Source organism: Rhinopithecus roxellana, chromosome 11 (assembly GCF_007565055.1).
Source record: "Rhinopithecus roxellana isolate Shanxi Qingling chromosome 11, ASM756505v1, whole genome shotgun sequence".
NCBI lineage: Eukaryota > Metazoa > Chordata > Mammalia > Primates > Cercopithecidae > Rhinopithecus > Rhinopithecus roxellana.
The window spans coordinates 66,655,436-66,675,813 of NC_044559.1; the positions used below are offsets into that span (position 1 = coordinate 66,655,436).

General features: G+C 32.9%; 1 protein-coding gene across 12 annotated transcripts in view; it reads right to left on the reverse strand.

Moving 5' to 3' along the window:
* The window catches only part of PCDH15 (protocadherin related 15), a 1,888,416-nt gene that overhangs the window by 691,822 nt on the left and 1,176,216 nt on the right, over positions 1-20,378 (reverse strand). The window lies entirely within an intron of this gene.

A 20,378-nucleotide genomic window follows, 5' to 3' on the forward strand; every position in this document is an offset into this window, starting at 1 on the left:
AGGGTGTTTTGTTAACAATTCACAGTTTATAAAATAAATACCACATTATTCCATCTAAAGTGATAATTGATTTCCACAGTGCTAAACCAACAACTTTGAAAATAATTTCATAGTCCAGTCCGATGCCAGAATCCTTATACTTCTTTCTACTTCTTGATTGGTGTATATTTTATAAATATACCCAATGACAAATGACAGCAAAGATCACTATGTTTTACATTCTCCCTTCTACTCTTCTACTTTTCCATTTTTAACTTATTCTTTAATATAAAGTTCTTAAACTCCTTATTTAAAGATATCCAATGCTATGAAAATTTGATGTGTATGCTTCTCCATGATTATACATATACAAGTGTATACCTATATATGATTTGTTTTATTTGATTTTTAAATAATATCATTCTATACATATTAGTCTATGGCTTGGTTTTTAATATGTTATGATCATTCCCAAGGGTAAGAAAATACTTATATTCTCCAATTTTTGCATGCATGCATATCCATATATAATTATATATGAATCATAGTATATAATGTATGCTAGATTGCTCTTCTTAACATAATATTTTAGCTGTTTTTTTCTTCTTCTTTTCTCCTGTTTTTCCTTTTCCTCCTCCTTCTTCTCCCCCTTCCTCTTTTCCTCCTCAGTCTATGTCTTTATCTTCTTTGATCAGACCACTCCTTCTTCTGGCTAACAAGTGTGGAATGATTCAAACACTGGGTCAAGCAGATATGTTGCCTAGAGCAAGATAACATTCCCTCACTTGTAAAATGAGGATAAGCGTAGGCCTACATTTGAGGTTTTGCTATTAGAACATATATTCATATACAAAAATACTTAACATAATGCTTGGCACATAAAGAGAATATAATCAGTGTAAGCGGTTATTAACTGCCCTTCTTATCTTTCGAGCCATTCTATTTATATTTTTCACTTGTATCGTGGTGTTCCAGTTATAACAGCCTTTTCTCTATTCCTTAAATAGGCCAAGCTTTCTCTTGCCTTAGGGCTTTTGTATTGGTTGTTTTACTCTTAGGTATTTTATTATGAACTCACTTATGCATCTTTTTCTGTTTCATTTTACCCTCAAACCTATTAGAAATAAGTTCTATAAAAGTTGGAGACTGGTTTGTTTTGTTCTACACTATGTCTCTATAGCCTAATATCATGTATGACACAGAGTTTATGGTTTAACATGTACTTGTTGGATGACTGTAAAACTCCATTTGATATTTAGCACCAGAGTAACCCATAAATATAGGTATTATTCCCTCAATTTTATAAATAATAAAAGTACAACAATGAGGCTAAATGTTTTATTGATAGTTAAGATGGTGAATTGAGCTTGAATCCAGTTTCCTTTTCTGTGTGTTGTATTTTTCCACTGTTTCCTTTATGTTATGCATTTTTAAAATACACATAAAATTAGCTTTATGAGATTGTAAATCTGTTCAAATAATGCATTTTACTGTCTCTATGTAACAATTATAAGCTCACAATAAGTATACAATATGCATTTGTTATTACTAATGATTCTCTCCCCTTCATGGGTTTATGCTTTTTCTAAATGTATATTTGTCTAGTACATATATGCAAAATATATAATATGTGTAAAATATCCTTTTCTAAGCTTGCTATAAAATCTTACTTGTTTATTTAGGTGCTGATAGTTAAAGTTAATTTGGCAACAGGTATGCACAGGTGTCTCTGAAACCCTTGGAAGACATTGATAGTTTATAAACTTCAACTGTCAGCAGATTGAAAGCAAATCCCAGGCCAAATATATATATGTGTGTGTGTGTGTGTGTGTGTGTGTGTGTGTGTGTGTGCGCGCGCGCGCTGTGTGTGAGTTTATATATAATATGTATAAAATATTATGTTTATATACAATATATAAAATATTATATAATATATACATGTTTTATATTTTGTATGTAAGGCATAAGACAACACAGAGAGAATATGCTTAATACAACAGAAATTCGAAATAGGAAAGTTATTGCTTGTAAAATAAGGGAGGCTATGGTAGTTGCTGTGCTAAGTAATGATGACCAAGATAACGTAAGTGGGATATTTCAGCCAGAAATACGAACAAAAGCAGAATAGATAGAACATTTTTTAAAAAAATATTGAAAGCTACTGCTTAGAGTAGACTTGTCTCACATAGCTGTACTGAGGTGAAACTAAAGCAAGAGATCTTTGGAAATTTTCTCTTGAGACAAATAAGAATTTACCTAGCAATGTACAGCATGCACCCTTCAAATCATCAGGCTGGCAAAAATCATGGTTTGTATAATACTTGACATCGAAAGTTAACCCCTTTTTTAAATTTATAATTAGAGACAAATGAAGAATTATGTAGAATGTGAAGCAACAAGGGGTGTTTTGATTGTTCTTTCAACACCTAAAGACCTGGAATGTCTGGTCCCTTTTCTCCATTTCTACTGTAATAAAGGCAGTTCAAATTCTCATCATTTAATCCCTGGACCAAAACAGGATCCCCACAACTTGTTCCCCTGATGCCTGAGGCCAATGCACAATGTCTGGAATTTTCCTCTTAAATGTGAACTGACCGTGGTGGTCCAATGCTAAAATCTCACTTCAGGCTCGTAGTGAAGAACTGTTAGCTCTTGGCTAATATCACGTTTCTCTTGGACAGCTCGCATATTCATAGTTGTCTTCTAATCTTAAAATACACATATATTCACTCAGTAAGCTTGTAAAAATGTATGTCTTTGGACCTCAAATTCAAAGATTCTAATTCCATATTTCTTGGATGTGACTTGGCAATTTACTTTTAAACACATGCTCCAGCAAGTGAAATAAATGACTACATAGGCATGAAGAACTACTTAGGTGCCCTAAACACCCTGGTATTTTACAACTATTTGCCAAGAACATCTTCCCTGACAACTTGGTCTTTTTGTCCTGGAAAATTGATATAAATTCCTCACAACCGGGTTCAGGTATTGTTCAGGCACTGATTCCTTCTCCAAGCTTTCCCTTATTCCTCCTTCCCCCTACTAGATGGTTAACAGATTCCTTTTCTGTATTAATTCTGTGTCTTGCAGATACTTATTTTACTGCCTATTTTATATTTTGGTTTTATTGTCATCTCCAAAAATAAAGTGTAACCTCTTGAAGGGTTGAAAATTACTTTGGTATTAGTAGTTAGCAAACTATTTGGCACATGTTAATGAAGAATAAATAATTGCTGAATTTAGCATTTCTCACACTGACCCTAAGAGTAAGGACCAAGTTCTGGTTCTAACATTTTTGTTCATATCATTATATGTAGAGATATAGATATACATATACATATATAAATTTGAACACAGGGTTCTCTTAACATACATCTTATTAGGTACAGAGGAGAAAGAGCTTGGATGTGTGAAAAGGTAGAGTTGCCATTTTCTCTCTGTACTTCATGATTTTTGGTTTGAGAATATATCTAGAATATCACCAACAGTAAGTAAACTATGCTGGGAAAATCGTTTATAATAGACAGATTTATAATGTCAATTATTAACATACTGCAGACTTTTTCAAATAGGAAAGTTCACTTGGAAATTTAAAAAATGCCAACTGGTCAGTTCTGAGATCAAAGAAATGAAGATTCCTTTGCAATAAAAAGAATCACTTTGTTTTTTGTTTTTTTTCTAAATCTCCACTTCTGCTTATACTGACTGTACCCAAATCAAGGAATTATAAATATTAATCTAGTAACTTCAAATTGAGAATTCATAGCCACTAAAATGGGTTGCCTTAAGAAAATTCTTTTTATCCCTCCATTATCCAAGGTCATATGCCTCTTATCAAAGGAACTACACATATCAAGGAATTATAAATATTAATCTAGTAACTTCAAATTGAGAATTCATAGCCACTAAAATGGGTTGCCTTAAGAAAATTCTTTTTATCCCTCCATTATCCAAGGTCATATGCCTCTTATCAAAGGAACTACACATATATTACAAAGTTATTTTCACTTTTTCTCATGAATTTCTATGTATACACAGGTCTCTGTATGTAGCCAATAACATATTTAGGGCAAAATGAAAGAAAGGAAGGCAATATTTCCCATGGTCCTAAGTTAAAAATCCCATTTGTCTGTGTGTAATATGGAAATATTTACATGTTATCTGTACAGATTTTGATCATATGCCAAAACATGTCCCCCTTCAAGTTCTATCTGCTTTGTACATCCATATACAATTCAAATAACTTTCAACAGTTTTATGTTTAATAAATTCTCAGCAAATTAACACAGGAACAGAAAACCAAATATTACATGTTCTCTCTCATAAGTGGGAGTTGAACAATGAGAACACATGGACACAGGGATTGGAATATCACACATTTTGACCTGTTGGGGGGTGGAGGTCTATAGGAGGGATAGCATTAGGAGAAATACCTAATGTAAATGAGGGTTGATGGGTGTGTAACAAAACTGCATGTTCTGCATATGTACCCCAGAACTTAAAGTATAATAATAAAAAAACAGTAAAGACATTTTGTGTGCATATTCTTAAGGCTGTATAAAATTAACTTATGAAAGTTGATCTAACTAAGACACAACAAATAAAATGATCAGTGATATGGTAGCTCTCCCTTCCTGTAGAGGAGTGATATTATTTAACATGATCATTCTTTAGTGTTAACAATTACTTAAAAAGAAAATTTTGCCTCTCATTTGGTATAAATTTTCTGGAATTGGGTGTTAAAGTGTAACTCATATTGTTAGATATTTTTCATCTTGCATTGTCCATCACACTATCTACTGTATCAAATGCACAGTTCATGACTCAGATCAGCTCTTCTATATATCTGATATATCATAATTTATTAAACTTGAAATTTTTGCATGGAAAATATCACATGTGAGCCACTTGGAACTTTGGAGTATAGTGAGATTTCAACACACTGATTTTTTTTTTCTTAATCCAAATAAAGTACATTGGAAATATGCATACTTGCTTAAAGATCTTTTCTATACCGTCAGTATTTAGGTGGATAATTCAAAAGTACTCTACCTAATATAATGTGAATACTAAGGACTAAAAAATTTGATTGAATTTGGAATCTTAATTTTAGAGTTTTTGAGATGAGGGTTTTTTGAGAAATTAAATAAAAATTAAATCATTTTCATATTTGATAAAAATGTATGTGAGAAAGTGTTGATGTTTAGTATTTTTATAAAAATGGAACAACGTATTCTAAAGGGTAAAGAATGCTTATCCTAATATCTAGTAAGTAATCCTTATCATAGAGCCTGAATCCTGTAGTAAATTGCCATTGCTCTGCCCTAAATGTTCAATGTTAAAGGTTAACACTATTGGGTCAAATAGAATAACAAAGCAGAAAGACTCCTAAGACATCCTTCAATTGACTAAATTGTGAGTTGGTACTGAATCGCCTACAAAAGCCAGACTGAAAAAAACAACGTTTGCATTTCAGTAAGGTGAATGTAGGAAAGCCAATTATTAACTCATCAGTATTCTTCAGCTTTACTTTCAAAGGGTACGAGACAAAAAAATGAAAGAAGAAAGTACATATAATTTTCTGTGTTTATTCTACTGACTGTGCAAAGGTACCAGGACAGAATAACATTTGGGAAAAAATAAATGTGTATTCATAAATTCAGGAGACAGATTTTTTAAAGTCCAAAACATGTTTTTTTTTAAAAATCAACTGATTAAAAATAATAATAATAAGCAAAGCAATGGTTCTTTCCATATAACCTTAGGCTTTTTGTTAATAACCACACAATTCTAATTTTTGCCTTTAGGATTCCTTTAATAATTATGTGGCTAATAAACTATTGCTTTTCCTCATGCATCTATAAAGAAAAATACTGACTTATTCCTTATGAGAACACTTCAGAGTATTATTAGAAGCATTTGTCTTGCACTTTACACTATGAAAGCACTTTAATGATCTCACATTGTCTGGAAATCCCAATGAGCTTTTGAGGTAAGTCTCCTAGCTTTATCATTTTACAGATTTTCATTTAAATAATATTAATCCTTTTATTCCTGTATAGATTATTTAATATATTTAATACATATATAATTTATATACAAATATATGCTATATATACATGTCTCATATGCATGCTTTTTAATGCTTTTACTTTTTTCTTAGTATTTTATTTTATAATCAGTGCTTTATGAAAGGATGCATTCCTTTTGAAAACTATGCTTTCTTCAGCTACTAGGAACATGGTATGGTATATGGAAAGAAAAAATGAAAACCTCTGACAATACTTGTAGCTAATATTCATTAGGTTCTTTTTGCTTCATAAAGTATATAACAAATTTACATGCATTTTACTCATATGATCTGTCACATCAAGCACTAATGGCTGATATGTTATTGCTCCTATTTAACAGATGAGAGTACTGAAGCATAAAAAAGGTAAGTTTCCCAAGCAAGTAAGCAAGTACGAGTCAAAGTCTGAAACATAACAGTGTGTCCATGGAATCTGATTTTTAAATACTGTTAATCACTTTAACAGCACTAATTTGGCAACAACTTTTTTATAACTGCTTCCTTTCTCTTAGCTTCAATTTCTCCATATTAAAATTTCAGTATGAGTATTGCCACTTTTAGGATACCCATAGCACAAATACTGTGTCTAAATGAGTGATTATCTTAGTACTGAGAGTAATGGTGCCGATAATAATAGTTTCCATTTACTAAGTCTCTACTGTGTACCAGGAACATTGTGAACATTACTTCCTCTAACCTGCATAACACATCTCCAAGATGAACCTTTCCCTTTTTATAGTTAGAAAAGTTAAGAATCAGAGAGATTAATTTTCCCAAGATCATGTAACTAGGACATAGAATGTCTGGAGTTACCATCCTACTGTATGTAACTCAAAGATACTCGTTTTCTTATCACCAAACATTATAAGTATTTTTTTTTTATTTTACAAATCAAAAACCTTTCAACATGCTTAAGGGCAATGCTCTTGAAATCAATATATTTTCATTGAATTAAAAACAAGAAAAAAACTCGGCAGTCCTCAGAAGTACTCTAGTACAGATGCTCTTCGACTTATGATGAGACTGTATTCAACAAACCCATCATAAGTTAAAATACCCTAAGTCTAAAATGAATTTCATCTACCCAACCTACTAAATGTCATAGCATAACACAGCCTACCTTAAATGTGTTCAGACCACTTATATTGGCCTACATTTGGGGAAAATCAAATGCCTATTTCATAAATAAGTATTGAATATCTGATGTGATTCATTGAATATGGCACTGAAGTGAAAAACAGAATGGTTATATGGGTGCTCATTATTCATGTACACAACTGAAAGCACAGTAGACCTAAAGAGTATTTGAAGCATCGAACTATAATTAATTTCTGGATGATGGAGATGCTACAGCAACAAAGTCATCAATTTCTCCTCCTTCTGATGAGGTTCAAAATTAGCTGGTACAGGGTGAGTAACCCTTATCTGAAATGCCTGGGATAAGAAGTGTTTCAGATTTCAGATTTTTTTGAATATTGGAATATTTGTATTATATAATGAGATATCATGGAAAGGTGACCCACGTCAAAATGCAAAATTCATTTACGTTTCATGTATACACACACAGCCTAAAGGTAATTTTAGACAATATTTTAAATAATTTTGTGATATTTTTACATGAAGTCATGTGTTGAATTTTCTGCCTATGACATCATATTGGTACTCAAAAATTTTCAGAATTTAGAGAATTTCAGATTTCAAATTTTCAGATTAGGGATGTTCCACCTGTAGAAGAAACTGGTTACTGAAACTTATTGATGGTCTAGAGTTTGATATGGTTTGCTGTGTCCCCACCCAAACCTCATCTTGAATTGTAGCTCCCATAATTTCCATGTGTTGTGGGAGAGACCCAGTCCGAGATAATTGAATCATGGGGGCGGTTTCCCCCATACTGTTCTCGTGGTAGTGAATAAGTCTCACGAGATCTGATGGTTTTATACGGGGTTTCCCCTTTCACTTGGCTCTCATTTTCTCTCTTGTCTGACACCAAGAAAGATGTGCTTTTCATCTTCCACCATGATTGTGAGGCCTCCCCAGCCACGTGGAACTGTGAGTCCATCAAACCTCTTTTTTTCTGAATTCACAGTGTTCTTTGGAAAGATATCAAGTTTTGACTGTACAGCTTATTTCTTATTATTACATATCTTTCTGTAACAAGCAAGAGCATTTTGTCCCTGCCTGTCAGTTCTTAGGAGTCCCTCCTAATTGACGTACCATTTCTTTAACATCTGTATGACACTGCTGATAGCAGCAAAGGCCTCCACAGGTTTCTTCATCTTACACTTTCTCGGTTCCTCGGGTTTAACTTCTTCCTCTGCCTCAGCTTCTTTACTTCTTTCTTCCTACAGTTTTATCACTCGAAAACTCAATGCCAACAAACTCATGAATATCCTCTTCATCAATATCCAATTCTAGCTTTTCTCAAGTGCTAATAACTTGTTACCTACTATTTCATCAACAGCAGAGTCTTTGTTAAAGCTTTTGAATATGTTCACATATGTCTTCAAAACTTTCTTCTACATGCTGATCATGCATTGCTGTGTGACTTCTTCCCATGCAGTTGCGATGTTCTGGATGGCACTTAGGATGTAAAAACTTTTCCAAAATACTTTGAAGGGAGCTATTGCTCCCTTGGTTGAATGAATGTGGTTTTGTTTAGTTTCAAATACCTAGTCAAAAAAAATTTCAAATACCTAGTCAAAAAAAATTGCTTTTATTTCTGTTTGTTTACTCACTTTTCCTGATTGCCTTTATGCAGAGCCCTCAAGAGGTTAGTGGTAAATTCAAACTCTTGATGTCAGCAGAACTTTGAGTAGTATATTTGGTTATTCATTTCTCCTGAAAAGAGTGATAGCCAAAGAACATATCTACCCTGATGCACTGGGAAAAGTTTTTTTGTTTGTTTGTTTGTTTTTTTTTTGTTTTTTGTTTTTTGTTTTTTTTTTTTGAGACAGAGTCTCTCTGTCGCCCAGGCTAGAGTGCAGGGGCGCTATTTCGGCTCACTGCAAGCTCCGCCTCCCGGGTTCAAGCCATTCTCCTGCCTCAGCCTCCTGAGTAGCTGAGACTACAGGCACCCGCCACCATGCCTGGCTAATTTTTTGTATTTTTAGTAGAGACGGGGTTTCACTGTGGTCTTGATCTCCTGACCTTGTGATCCGCCCGCCTCAGCCTCCCAAAGTGCTGGGATTACAGACGTGAGCCACCACGCCTGGCCGGGAAAATTTAATAGCTTGGCTGACAGTACTTGAACATAATTGGAGCATCTGTGACAGGGAGGTCTGACGAAGATATATGTGATTAATTCTCTCTACTTGGGTACAGAGCTTAAAGACATTTGTGTCCCATGTAGGTGCTAACTAAAGAGTAACTTCAGCAGATGGATAAGTGAAACCATTTGTAGGAGATCAAGTGAGTTCTCTTAGTACTCCCTTGTGTTGTGATCAAAGTTATTGGAAAACTTTAATAGACTAACGCAGGAAGAACTACTAAGGGCCAACGCTCTTCAGGAACAAACTTTCAGGTCATCGTATTAGACAAAAGACCTGATGATCTGGTTAAAATAAAGGTAATAATGAAATAGGTGGTACAAGAAGGAAGCTATAAACAAGGTATGACCATGTGACCAATTGCAAACATAAGAATTGTGATAATTATGAAAAGTTCTTTCTTAATTTGTTGTGAATATATTTCAAAAAGGTTAACCAAATTTTCCCTTTTTTCCACTTCTCCTGCCATCCCACATAAAAATATAATAGTAATTAACTTTATGTCACCGTATTTAACTTACACGATACTAAAGAGAGAGAGGTGTATCAGAAGAGGAATGAACATCGTCCACTGGTGAATAAATGACTTAAGTGAGATTGTATCCACTTTCGGAGTGATGGGTAGTGTGCTTTCAGTTGGTAGAAGGATAGATGTGTCATCTTGGAAAGAAGCATTATTTTACCATTATCTTTATTTGGAATGTAAACATGATTTAAAATGGAATAGATTGATGTCAGTTTGAGGGGTAAATGTTAGTGAAACCACATTTTTAAGAATAATTTTTTTCCTGTTAAAATTGCTGCGGCACCCATTGTACCTTGTGTGGGTATCCTGTTCTACTTTAGCTCTCGCGTACTGTTGCTGATTTGCTGACTTTCCTTGTCAGTATAAAGTAGTTAGTAGCATACAGGTTAAAGGTGGTAACAGATATGGGTTACAATTATTGTTCCCATGGATTCTAATTTGGCCTCATGGACATCAGTTTTCCCTCACTCTCCTCTGCTTCGCACTAACTTTTCCTCCCCAACTGCCAGCCTAGATGACCTGCAGCTTCTTCACACCTACTACCAGAAACAGAGAATAGCACTTCACAGATTGCTACATCAGATACCAGTTTTATAGAGTTGATTTTCTACAGAAAATCTTGATTCATATTGATTATCATGTTATTTATTTCCATATTATGTCTCAACTGATGTATTCAGTTTATGTGATATATCATAAGATCATTTGATGCATAATGCATTTGGGTGATCACATTAAATTTTGAAAAGACTCTTTAAACTCCTGGAATTTTAACTCTCAATCTCAAACCAAACACATATGTAGCCAAACTTTCTAAAATATGATTGAAATAGATTTATATAGCTACTATACATTTACGTTCAAATTTCCTCTATACATGTTTAAGAGCATTGTTTAATACAAGTCCCTGGATATGTTTTCTATGACCCCAAAATGCTTTGAAATTATGGGTCAAATAAAGTATGCCAGTGCTTACATATTTTTTTCTTTGGGGGAGTGTTTTCGAATGAACTCTGAAGCCCAGTTGGACACTAACCAAACATTTAAGAAAACATACCATAACCCTTATCTCGATTTTATAAAAGCACTAATACCTGCTAATCAAGCTCAATAATTAAAGCCCAGAGATTTCATCTTTCAAATTCCAAGTTGATATTTGGTGTTGTTATTTATAATGTCCAAAGCCAACAATCTATTTCTTAAGAGAAAATTCAAAACACCCCTTCTAGGGTTCTTGACCTCCAGATATCTTTCTGTCCACCAAGATGTCAAATAAAACATAAAGTTTCCATGATATAAATTTAACATGGATTACTGAAATTTGAATAAGAATTCTTATTAAATTTAAAAATACAGAATATGCTTTCTTCACTAATGTAGATGCAGGTATGGTTTCGGGAAACCTATCATAGCTTGAATTTTTAAAAAATCTATTGATTTTTGAACATGGTATAGATATTTCTGGCATTGTGTGTGTGTGTGTGTATGTGTGTGTGTGTATTATTGGGGGATGATGCGTATATGTCTACCAATTAACTGTGCATGAAATATCTTGCTATCCTATAAAAATGGCATTATCTTTCATTTTAATTTTTAATGAATAAAGGGTTATCAAAATATAGTTACTACTTCTGAAAATTTAATTTTAATTTTAAATTAGAAATGTCAAATTGCAAATGGCTTTTATTCTCATTTCATGAACTGCAAACTCATATGACATATTGATGTTAAATCGTTTGCAGTTTCTTCGAGTATTTAAATAAAAAATATTTACTCATGCAGAATAATTATATTTTAAAATTACTAACACGTGGAGTAGACAGCAAATTATTAATGAAAGTAAAATTTGATTTTCCGTTATTTTCTTTAATTCAAAATATTATATTCTGTCTAATTATAGTCTTTAAAAATATCATTTCATGATGCACGTGTCTACTTTATCTAACTTCCCTTAAAGGCTAAAAGACCTAAGTGAAGATTTTACCATCAAAAGTTAACAACTAAAGTGAACCATTTTCCAAGAATTAGACAGTATTTTTACACAGTCATTAAATCATACCACATGACAAGGCTGATAAACTTCATCTGTCATATGAAATTATCTATGAGAATTAACTAAAATAAAATACAATTTTATAAATTTACCTGGTTATCTGAATAATCAGGTTTTTCATTTTATGAAATACTCTTAAATGTAAAAAACATTTAAAAAATATGAATACATAAAATATGTATATTTTAGTCTTTAATTTGTGATAATATGGGTTTTAAAATACTTTAGTGTTAGATGTATTTTTCTTTGATTTGGCCAAATATTCAGTTTCATTTATTTATTTATTTATTTATGAGATATAGTCTCACTCTGTCACCTGGGCTGGAGTGCAGTGGTGCAATCTTGGCTCACTGCAAATTGTGCCTCCTGGGTTTAAGCAATTCTTGGGCCTTGGCCTCCCAAGTAGCTGGGATTACAGATGCACGCCCCCATGCCTGGCTAAAATAATATTCAGTATTAATTTATATGTATACGTACAAACACATCAGCATTCCCTCACATTAGAATACTGTTATATTATTTTCTGTAATTTCAAAAAAACATCTTAGAGAACACAAAAAGAAATTTTTGTCATCATTGTAGACACGGTAATTCAAGCAAAAAAAATTACTTGAAATTAAAAAGAATCACACTACTTATTTTTATACATGCAAGGTGAATTTTGATTAAGGGTTAATTATGTTAAAAAATCTTAATCATAGTAATACTCCAAACTATCCTAAATAGGCAGGTAAGTCTCATTTAAGTCCCTTGCAGCTCTTATTTGTGAAATTCATGTTAATGTTAGCGGTTCAGTTACTCAAACAATAGCATTTGAAATGCCTACTATGTACCAGGAACAATTCTTGGATTATAGCAATGAATCAAAAAATATAGTCTTTGCCCTCACCGAAATTGCAATTTAATATAATGATCCAAATATTCTCTATTCTGAGATGAAAGGTGTTGACAGTTGTTTGCAGAAAAATATTAGCCACAGGCTTGCAGGTGTGTCATCCCTAGAGTGTGTCTTTGTATTTACAGGCTTACAAAATTCTTTTTACAGGGAATTCTTCTTGTTTTCTGACCACTTTGTTAACATAAAAACAATTATATGTTTTATTCATGTAATAAGATTTACAGAAGACATTTCTTTTACATATTGTTAAAATGTTAGTGCTATCTCTGATCAACTATATCACAGAATGAAGAAGGCACATCTTTGTGTAGTCTTAAGTTTAACTAATAGTCAATAATTGAAAAACTCAGAAGTAAGGTAATCTTAGAATCCTAAAGAAAACATATATATAATCATAGTAATGTTCACACAGTTTCCTGTCAGTGTTTATTTGCCAACAATAATAAAGACTTTATATAAAACAGTGATTTTTAATCAGAGAAATAGATAAAGTTCACAATGTAGGATTATGTGAAAGGATAATAATTATCTGTTAAGTTTAAATTGCTGGTATTTTAGTTAACTAAAAATCTGTCATGAGTATTAACTGATTGACCTCTCCTGAAAAAAATGAAAGCAAGGAGTAGCATATAGTTAATGTTTTTAAGAAAGCATGAACAAGTATGAAGAAGAAATATATTTTGTGAGATTTAGCTGGAATTTGAAATTGGCTAAAATAAAATTGAAATAATTGTTTTTCTCCTGGGATTCAAAATAGACTTCAAAAAATAGTTTTAACTGAAACACATCTATTTATTGTGAAATATTATTTCAAATACATCAAGGTTCAAGGTGTCAAAAGAATATTTAAATAATACATATAAAACATTTACTTACCAAAACTTTAATATTTGCTATGCAATACAGAATGGAAATTCTACTAGAGGTATCAATTGATAATCAGTAATAGAAAAACAGAAAGAAAACATCTGTTATAACAGCATTCCATAAAACATACTCATTGGAAAGAAATTTTAAATTGATTATTTCCAAGATTTGGTAGAGTCTCAAGTGTAGCATAAAAATTAATCACTTACTGTTTTTAAGTCATTTATAATATTTAATCTGACTGTTGTCAATAAGATCCCTCATATCTCTAAATAATCCCTTGTAAAGATACTGAATAAACTCCATAGAGAATATTGATGGGATGTTATTTGCTATTTTCTCACAAATAATGCTCACACCTTGCCTGTCCCAAAGTACTAAGATAAAACCTAGCACATTAATCAATTTTCACCAAAATATATTCAATAAAGAAGATCATTTTGTCAAGCAAAATGTTTGTAAGGATGTATCTGAAATGTGAAGCTGCTATTATTGAATCTTCCCTCTTTATTAATGATTTTTTTAAGAGAATGTAATATAACAAAAATCACTTGTTAATTTTGATGGTACCACACTATTACATTTTCTGACTCTAAATATTACTTTACAATAGAAATCCATCATGTTCATATTGACCTTTGAGATGACTGCAATAATCCTCTACTATATGTTAAATGAGGCAGTGATACCACTGAGCCAAACTGAATGACTTAATGCATTTTCTGATTTTTTTCTGAGTAAAACATATTTTTAAAGAATAAGGTTATCTGTGATTGTGAACAAACATATCTATACACAGTTGTGAATCTGAATTTTTAATTATGTACTTCTAGGACACTGAATGAAAGATGAAAAAAGAATTATTCTTTGTAAATTATATGTTGCTAGATGAGGTCACCATCAACTGATTTCTTGGCAAATCAATTAAAAAGTCAAAAACATTTTTGACTAATCTACATACATTCAATCAACATCTATCTTCTCTATTTCAATCACATTTGCTCTTTCTCATCTTCTCCAGCTATCTTCTTGCCATTTGTTAAACTTATCAGACATATTCATCTTCAGAGTCTTTGAATTTATTCCTCTGTCTATAATGTGAATTCCCTGGGTGAATGCATGGCTCAGATCTTCAGTCTGAACTTTATACAGTTTTGCTCAAATGTAATTTCCTCAAAGAAACAAGTCCTCTATCTGAAACAGCGTCACTGCCTCCTCAGTTGTTCATCACTCCTTGGTTTCTCACTCTGTTTCATTTTTTCTCCCTATAGTTACCTGTCTCTACCTCCACGTGCAAAGCAGTTTTGCCTGTTTCCTTCTCTGATGCATCATCAGTACCACAACAGATTCTCACACAGTACAGGGTGTCAATAATCATACCTTGAATAAACAACTAAGTAAATAAATGATTAATGAAATGATTGATTGATTGAACAACAAAATTATGTATTGGGCATGTGTTCAAGATTGTCTGTAATAGGGAATGAGAGAATTGCAAGCAGGTGGTCTTCACTTATATTCTAGGTCAGCTACTTTGTTGTAAAAATGAAGACAAATTTGGGAGAATAATTTTGCTCCTATACTTTGACTAGGAACTATTGTCTTTCTTACTCAAAACCAACTTAAGAAGCAACCCTCTCAACCATACCCAAGTCTGACAACTCAAAGCACTGCTCTGTAAAATTGTAAATTTTCAAAAGCAAACATACAGATGACAGTAAAAGCAATATCCTAGTTTTCAATGTGTCCTGAGGTACATGAAAAGAGCTTAGTGCTAACCAGGTCAGCATTTTTGGCTTGAGAACCAAGGATTACTGCATGACAAATTGGAGAATCTAGAAAGCAAAAACTTGAATCAATGGCAAAAAAATCTTGATTCTTGTCATCAATGGCAAGTTGCTTTGGTGAATTTTTTAAAAAGCACCCAATAGGCCAGGTGTGGTGGCTCACACTTGTAATCCCAGATTACTAGGCGAGCAGATCACAAGGTCAAAAGATTGAGACCATCTGGCCAACATGGTGAAACCCCGTCTATACTAAAAATACAAAAATTAGCTGGGCGTGGTGAAACATGCCTCTAGTCCCAGCTACTCAGGAGGCTGAGGCAAGAGAATAGCTTGAACCCGGGAGGCAGAGGTTGCAATGAGCCAAGATCAAGCCACTGCACTCCAGCCTGGGCGACAGACTCCATCTCAAAAAACAAACAAACAAACAACAACAAAAAAAAAACAAACAAAAAATAAAATAAAAAAACAATCAATATATTAGTATATATCTACATTTTGTTGAATAAACCCATTTGAATTTAATAAAAAGTAGTGTACTTTAACAGTACATCGATTATAACACTTTCATAAAACTTTTATTATTGAGTGTACTTAAGAGATTCATTTCTATTTATACTGAAAAGTAAGTATACATACTTTGCTTAAACTACACTACCTGAAATAAATATAAAATAAATGTTCGTTTTAGTATATATGTCAAATTTGTGTGAAGTAGTCATGGATGAAGGGATATCAAGTACTTTCATATTCATTAAATCACATGACATCACTTACATTTCATTGAATTACATAAGTAACTCAATTTAGGAATAGTTGGCATTTGAATATTTGTTTTGAAAACTGCTGTAGGAAATATTTTAAGTCCAAAAAATGTTTTAAGATAGTTTTTGAATTACAATTTTTATCTAGTAATTGCTAAGAACCTTTATACTGTTGATTACTGCACTCCATTCAAAAATGAAGGTAGTGATCAGATTTTCCGTGTCTTAACAGGTAAGAAACTCACAGCACAATTGGCTCAGTAACACAAATCAGTAATCTAACAGTCAATATTTGATCATAAGAAAAGGAAGAAGTGAAACAACTGTTTATGGTAAAAGGACATTTAGAGAAGAAGGGCCTTGAAGAAAAGGAATGGTAAAATCCAAGACCTTGAGAGAACCCGTGTAAGGAAGAGAGGATGGAGAAATACTGCTTAGGAAAGTTCTGTGCGGAGAAATTCTTCATGAGCTTTACTTCAAAGCCAGTAATTGAACTTTGGGGTTTCCTCCATTCTTACATCGATAAATTTCTACAAGCAACTCACTCCCCAAATAACTTTTTAAAAATTGTACAATCTAAATGTAAACTTCTTCATTGAGTCCATCATGGCATCCTTGGTTGATGTTGCTTTCAAATTATGGAGATACCTCAGAATTACCTTTCATTTCCCAAATTTACTAAGAGTGTACAATATATTTTAAACTTTAAATTCACGAAGCTCCTTTAGGGTGGGTCTTCTAATCTTTCACGTAGTGATATCCTTTTTCCTCTGAATCTGTCCATTTCTTTACAGTCACAGTGGTGTGTTCTAACCACGACTTAAAATCATTTTCTCCTTCCCTTTACGTAGTAGTGCCTGTACACTTCAGTAGATTCTGAGAATTAGTTTGAATGAGTGTTTCCAAAGTCTGTTTAATGTCAATCTATAGTTGCTGTAAAGCAGCCAAGGACTCTGATGTGGCTGGCACTCAGTGGCAGGTCTTTAAATGTCCCAGAGTAACTGTCCCCACCTCTCTCCTTTCAGTAAGGTTTCAATGCTAAAAGCCTCATAGAGTCAAGAGAAACTAGAAAATATCTGTTCAGAAAGGTATTTTAGACATTCTCATTTACTTAAACATAGATAATGTGATCTGTTTCTCAAATGCATTCTCCCCTCAAAATGAAATTACATACTAAATACATTCTACATGCTAGTTCAAGAGCTTTCTGGTGGTAGTCAGGAACCAACATATCTCTTTGTGTGCCCACTTTGCCCCTTTACAATGTAAGCTTAGTATTACCAGTAGTTGTGATGAAAATAATCTCTTGCTCAGCCCAAGATGATGTAATGGATCTGTCATTAAGGTGCTGTTGAGGACAAAGATCAGGAAGCGAAAGCATCTAACAGAGACCAGGGTGAGAAAGAAGCTTATGGATCTCCGTCTGTTAAATTTGTAATTCTTCCAAGCATGCACATATGTATAAATGCACTTGACATATATATTCACAAAGAATATTTCCATCCCACAAATTATAAAAGTCTTTGAAAGATAGAGATGTGTATAAATAAGTTTTCTATAAATGTAGCTCAATGACTTACATAAACAATTAGCTATAATTTTAAAAAAATGAGCTATTTAGATGCTTTGCTTTAGTAGTGAATGTATTTAGCTACAGAGATCGTTTAGCAATAGACATCAGTTAAGTGAGCCACAGGCAAGTTGATTTGAAGTAAATTTACTAATTTAGCTGATTAAAGATTTGTTAAGCCTTTCTTTTCAAAGAAGCCTCAAAGCCTTTAAAACTGAGTGCTCATCATTCTGGTAAAATAGGAAACCCACATGTTTTATTACTACCAATTAAAAGATACTGGAAATGAGAAATTAAGAGACTACAGACCAAGGCTAAAAATAACTATTTCTTTTCTTTACTTTCTGTTTTTCAGACAGGATCTCACTCTGCTGCACATGCTTCAGTGCAGTGGAATGATCACAGCTTACTACAACCTCCCCTCCCAGCCTCCCAGGTTCAAGTGATTCTCGTGCCTCAGCCTCCCAAGTAGCTAGGACTATGAGTGGGTGCCACCACACCTGACTAATTTTTGTATTTTTAGTAGAAACAGGGTCTTGCCATGTTGGCCAGGCTGGTCTTGAACTCCTGAGCTCTAGCAATCCAGCCACCTCAGCCTCCCAAAATGGTGGGACTATAGGCATGAGCCACCCAACATGACCAAAAATAACTGTGTCACTGGGAAGTTTAGATTGCCTAAAGAAAAATATAAAAACATTTGCATAGATTTTTCCCTTAGATTTTTAAGACAAGAATGATTAAAACACTACATTATAATATCTGGCAGAGGTTCATTTGATCATCATATTTTTAGAAATTTAATGCAAAAGAGAAATGCAAAACATTATTCTCTAGATCAGTATTTATACTTCTTGTGGTGACACTTAACAACTCTGGCAGCTTTCTGAGTAGCTGGCAGTTTCTACAAAATAAGCCAAGTAAGGAGCACAACATTACTACACTATATCATGTCATTTTCTTCTAAAACAGAAATATTGAACTTTCACCACATGCTACTGTACAGCAATGCTATGGCAACATCTTCGTAGAGTTCCTACACTCCTTGGAAAAGTAGGATCTAATCAGCACAAAAGGAAATAAACTATCATCATTGCTGTTGCTATAATTACCTAGTTGGCAAAATAAGCTCTATACAGAATCACACATTAAAACAAATTTGCTTAGGAAAACTAAATGTTTTATTTCAGCTCAGCTTATATTTTCAAGTGAATTGGTTAACAATTAGAAAAGAAATTGTTGATAAACGTTGTATTATGTTTATTGAATTTTTATTTCTGGTTAAAAAGGTTAACCGCTTTCGCTGCGGAATATTTAGAAAATATAGATTTCTTTCTTTAAAAATAGTTAACCATAAGGAAGCCGTAATTCATCATTAGAAGACAGAACCTTTTTTTGTATATCTTTTACTTTATAGTATTTTGATATTTTTTCTCTACTGTAGACACATTTGGGATTTATTTCCAACTTACATAAATGCATCATAATAATTCAAACTCCATAGGATTTTATTATCAATAAGGATAGATTTTAAAAACATCATCAAAATGTTCACATTTTTGTAATTACTTAATGTGGCAAACATTTTGTTGATACTTAAATTTGTTTAAACAGAGGCCAGCAGTACTGTAGATATTTCTGAGTGATTTCAAAGAATGTGCGGGAATATACGTCTGTGTCAATTCTTTAAACGAGTAAAAGGAGCATCTGTCATGCAGCACAATTAATCATGAAGAGGTAAACCGATGCAGGAATTGCCTGTACATATTTTCAAAGTACATGCAGATGTGTAGATTGAATTACAAGAAAAAGATCACTTTCTAATAAGGCAATTGACATAATTATTTTGTAAAAAATACAAAAGTGCAAGAACATACTTTAGAATAAATATTAAGTACAAGCTTAATGGAAGAGTCTGTCATGTAATCAGCAGACAAAATGAGCCACAGACCACATTTATATACTTAGTTTAAAATAGAAACAGAGTCCCAAGAGAATAGAAACAGAATCCCAAGAGATAACCATTTTACTGCTGCCCAGTTGAGGAGAAAACAATTTAAATACTTCTACATTAAAGTTCAGAGAGTCAAGGCGGCTGCTGCAGAACAAAAACACTAATGATAAGGGAAAAAAAAGTTTTCCCAAAGAGGAACTTGACATGAATTAGAAATTGTTAATTACTTCAGACGGCCCAAGTGAAAATTCAGACTTCTTTCTCGCTCTTGGCCTTATTTCATGTTCTCACTTTCTAAGCACAGTTGGTTTTCATGTTAATCAGGCACAATCACCATGTCTAATCGACTGTGGATCTAGATCCTTACCAGATCCCGGCCAATATAAGTTAGCAGTGTAACGCTTATTTTGTGGTCCATTTCTTTGGAGGAATACGTTGTGTTTCAGTTAGCTGACTATATACATGACAGTCAACTTCCAGTCCATATCTGGATGCATGCTTGAGTTGACTCTGAATCAAATAATTTCTTCTAAATCAAAACTAAATATTTATATTAATCGAATGAGGCTTTTATAATGTATTCCAAATAAAGCATAAATTTCCAGAGAATGGCATAATTGAAACCCATACTAGAGGGGAGTTATTCA